We start from the raw sequence: 4,541 nt of genomic DNA on the forward strand, positions 1-4,541 counted from the left end.
AAAATTCAAATATGAAATTCCTTTTATATAACATGGACTATAATTCTACTACATTGAAAAATGCAATCACAAAATATTCAGAAACATTGATTGATTGATTGATTGATTGATAATGATTAATATTAAGCCATGTCACTCAAACACAGAAAGAATAAAGTTATATGTTCTCATATCTATGTACATCTAATACTATAATATCTACATGTACTTATGTAAATTGATATAACTTCAATATTACATTTAGAAGCAAACCTAAAAGGTAAATATAATTGATGGACATTTAAAAGGATTTAGACTTTATAAAGGAGGATATAGAGATAATATACTTGTATTTTCAATATAGTAAATGTATAGTTGTTTCTGGTGCATAAAAGTTATAAAGTTTTATTGCTAGAAACAGTGTAAAATCTTTTTTTTTGTTTTTTTCTAGAAACTGAGCTTCAGCTTTATTTCCTGGTACATATTCCTCCACATTTGTGTCTTCCTCAAAATTCAGTATGAGGACTGTGTTTCATGCTGTAGTTAGGGTCTCTGGCCATGCAGGTTAGTTCAAGCAAAGTTAATTTCCAGGTACAGTGAAAAATGTAACTGAACAAATTATTTTCTCCAACAACTTCATATATGCTATTTTTTTTAATTTAGAGAATACTTTATTAGTTTTTGTAATCAAACCCACGTATATAAGACTTTACATATTTAATACAGTGTGTTACCCCTGTACAAATGGAAAAAACTTAAGTTCAACATTTCTAGACCAATATGGCTGTTAATTTCTGTACAGTGCCAACTCAACACAGTAAACGGGGATACTTTTTTCGAAAGTTGACAGCACAGGTAAAGTTTCAAAAAATTCAAATTATATATCTGTATATATATATTTATATTTATATAAAAAGACCAATAATACCAGTGTGTTATGCATCAACAGCAGCAACAGCTTTTCCAGGTTCTGCAGTCATCTGAACAAAACTGTAGAGACATCCAGCACACTCCATTAAAAAAAAAAGTAAAAAAACAAAACCCGAGAAAACAGCACAGTTCTGTTACTCTTGTGGTACCTGGCACCATTTTTTTTTTAAATTAGCTTCTCAATCATCATCTGGAAAGAAAACATTCTGAGCAACATCATTAAAAACAGCTCTGATAAAGCACGGTCACTACTACGTATCATAAAGCAGGTACAAGCTATTTTACATCCACAGAGGTATGATACAGTACTGTCCTACATCTATAATACTAGAGGATACAATTTAAAAGGCAATATTTGAGACTTGATTCTACTTTTCCAGCAGAGGGCCCAAAGGATGGTGTGACATAGCTTTGTAAAGAAACATACTCTAGACAGGATTTCCTTTCACTAGTGGCACACTTCTAAGGATTCATTCTCTCCATGAATGTCAGCTAAAACCGTTATTAAAAAAATGAAATATCCCTAGAACAAAACCGTATAACCACCGGATTCACATGAAGATGACCTAGTGGAGACAAGCTGGACCTCAGCTTACCAACAAGCTATCAAATCTGTTATGTTTAAACAGTGAGACCTCCAAGGAAGGAGATGCCAAGTAGTGCTTCAAAGCTTCGGACCACAATCAAACACAGCATCCTTTTCAACAGAAGCAGAAGCTCATCTGAATATGCTCATGGATGCTGACATCAACATTTAATCATCTCCTCACTCATCCAGGAATAGGGGGAGATCAGTTACTACTGTACTTTATTGTGTTCAACCAAATCACCATGTTACAAAAATAGCAAGCTGCCATAATAAAAAATAAGGCTCCTCTATCCAGCACCAGATAGCATCATTTTACTTTCAAGCCTAGAAATTGCACACTTTTATATAAACCAATCGAAGATGAGGATTGAGAGTTCATCTTGGTGGATTTTTCCTTTGATGAATATGAAGTGTCCTTCCTTATCTTTTTTGATGACTTTTAATTGAAAATTGATTTTATTTGATATTAGAATGGCTACTCCAGCTTGCTTCTTCTGACCATTTGCTTGGAAAGTTGTTTTCCAGCCTTTCACTCTGAGGTAGTGTCTGTCTTTGTCTCTGAGCTGTGTTTCCTGTAGGCAGCAGAATGCAGGGTCCTCATTGCGTATCCAGTTTGTTAATCTATGTCTTTTTATTGGGGAGTTGAGGCCATTGATGTTGAGAGATATTAAGGAATAGTGATTATTGCTTCCTGTTGTATTCATATTTGGATGTGAGGTTATGTTTGTGTGCTTTCATTCTCTTTGTTTTGTTGCCAAGACGATTAGTTTCTTGCTTCTTCTAGGGTATAGCTTGCCTCCTTATGTTGGGCTTTACCCTTTATTATCCTTTGTAGTGCTGGATTTGTAGAAAGATATTGTGTAAATTTAGTTTTGTCATGGAATATCTTGGTTTCTCCATCTATGTTAATTGAGAGTTTTGCAGGATACAGTAACCTGGGCTGGCATTTGTGTTCTCTTAGTGTCTGTATGACATCTGTCCAGGATCTTCTGGCCTTCATAGTTTCTGGCGAAAAGTCTGGTGTGATTCTCATATGTCTGCCTTTATATGTTACTTGACCTTTTTCCCTTACTGCTTTTAATATTCTTTCTTTATTTTGTGCGTTTGGTGTTTTGACAATTATGTGACGGGAGGTGTTTCTTTTCTGGTCCAATCTATTTGGAGTTCTGTAGGCTTCTTGTATGCCTATGGGTATCTCTTTTTTTAGGTTAGGGAAGTTTTCTTCTATGATTTTGTTGAAGATATTTACTGGTCCTTTGAGCTGGGAGTCTTCACTCTATTCTATACCTATTATCCTTAGGTTTGATCTTCTCATTGAGTCCTGGATTTCCTGTATGTTTTGTACCAGTAGCTTTTTCCGCTTTACATTATCTTTGACAGTTGAGTCAATGATTTCTATGGAATCTTCTGCTCCCGAGATTCTCTCTTCCATCTCTTGTATTCTGTTGGTGAAGCTTGTATCTACAGCTCCTTGTCTCTTCTTTTGGTTTTCTATGTCCAGGGTTGTTTCCATGTGTTCTTTCTTGATTGCTTCTATTTCCATTTTTAATTCCTTCAACTGTCTGATGGTGTTTTCCTGGAATTCTCTCAGGGATTTTTGTGATTCCTCTCTGTAGGCTTCTACTTGTTCTCTAAGGGATTTCTTTATGTCTTTCTTGAAGTCATCCAGCATCATGATCAAATATGATTTTGAAACTAGATCTTGCTTTTCTGGTGTGTTTGGATATTCCGTGTTTGCTTTGGTGGGAGAATTGGGCTCCGATGATGCCATGTAGTCTTGGTTTCTGTTGCTTGGGTTCCTGCGCTTGCCTCTCGCCATCAGATTATCTCTAGTGTTACTTTGTTCTGCTATTTCTGACCGTGGCTAGACTGTCCTATAAGCCTGTGTGTCAGGAGTGCTGTAGACCTGTTTTCCTGTTTTCTTTCAGCCAGTCATGGGGACAGAGTGTTCTGCTTTCGGGCGTGCAGTTTTTCCTATCTACATGTCTTCAGCTGTTCCTGTGGGCCTGTGTCTTGAGTTCACCAGGCAGGTTTCTTGCAGGGGAAAAGTTGGTCCTACCTGTGGTTCCAAGGCTCAAGTTTGCTCGTGGGGTACTGCCTAAGTCCTCTCCGCGGCGTCAGCAACCGGGAAGATCTGCGCCGCTCTTTCCGGGAGCCTCCGTGCACCAGGGTTCCAGATGGCGTTTGGTGTTTTCCTCTGGTGTCTGGATGTGCACAGAGTGCAGTCTCTTCTGGTTTCCCAGGCGTGTCCGCCTCTCTGAAGGTTTAGCTCTCCCTCCCACGGGACTTGGGTGCAGAGAACTGTTTTTCCGGTCTGTTTCCTTCAGGTTCCGGTGGTGTCTTAGGCGCAGGGGTCCTGCCGCTCCTGGGCCCTCCCCTATGGGAACCCAGAGGCCTTATACAGTTTCCTCTTGGGCCAGGGATGTGGGCAGGGGTGGGCAGTGTTGGTGGTCTCCTCCGCTCTGCAGCCTCAGGAGTGCCCACCTGATCAGGCGGTGAGGTCTCTCTCCCACGGGGTTTGGGAGCAGAGAGCTGCTTCCAAGATGGTCATTTTTACAACATTAATCTTGTCAAATCATGAACATGGGACAATCTTCCATCTCCTGAGATTTTTTGTTTCTTTCTTCAGAGACTTGATGTACTTTTCATACAGATCTTTTACTTGCTTGGTTAGAGTTATACCAAGGTATTTTATATATTTGTGACTATTGTGCAGTGTGTCCTTTCCCTAATTTCTTTCTCAGTCTGTTTATCCTTTGAGTATAGGACTCCTACTGATTTGTTTGAGTTAATTTTATATGAAGCTGTTTTGTTGAAGTTGTTTATCAGCTGTGTAGAGTTCACTGATGGAATTTTTGGTATCACTTAAGTAAACTATCATATCATCTGCAAATAGTGATATTTTGACTTCTTCCTTTCCAATTTGTATCCCTTTGACCACCTTTTGTTGTCTAAATGTTCTGGCTAGGAATTCTAGTACTATATTGACTATGTACAGAGAGAGTGGGTAGCCTTGTTTAGTGCCTAATTTCAGTTGGATTGC

The 4,541-nt window shown here is 38.5% G+C and overlaps 1 long non-coding RNA gene across 1 annotated transcript; it reads left to right on the plus strand.

Moving 5' to 3' along the window:
• Window positions 1–305: 305 nt before the first annotated feature.
• On the plus strand, window positions 306–2,435 carry LOC134484038 (uncharacterized). Its single transcript, XR_010061349.1, has 3 exons — window positions 306–543; window positions 782–834; window positions 1,539–2,435. It is a non-coding gene; the product is annotated as an uncharacterized LOC134484038 (long non-coding RNA).
• Window positions 2,436–4,541: the final 2,106 nt, after the last annotated feature.

This window comes from Rattus norvegicus, chromosome X, assembly GCF_036323735.1.
Source record: "Rattus norvegicus strain BN/NHsdMcwi chromosome X, GRCr8, whole genome shotgun sequence".
Taxonomy (NCBI): Eukaryota; Metazoa; Chordata; class Mammalia; order Rodentia; family Muridae; genus Rattus; species Rattus norvegicus.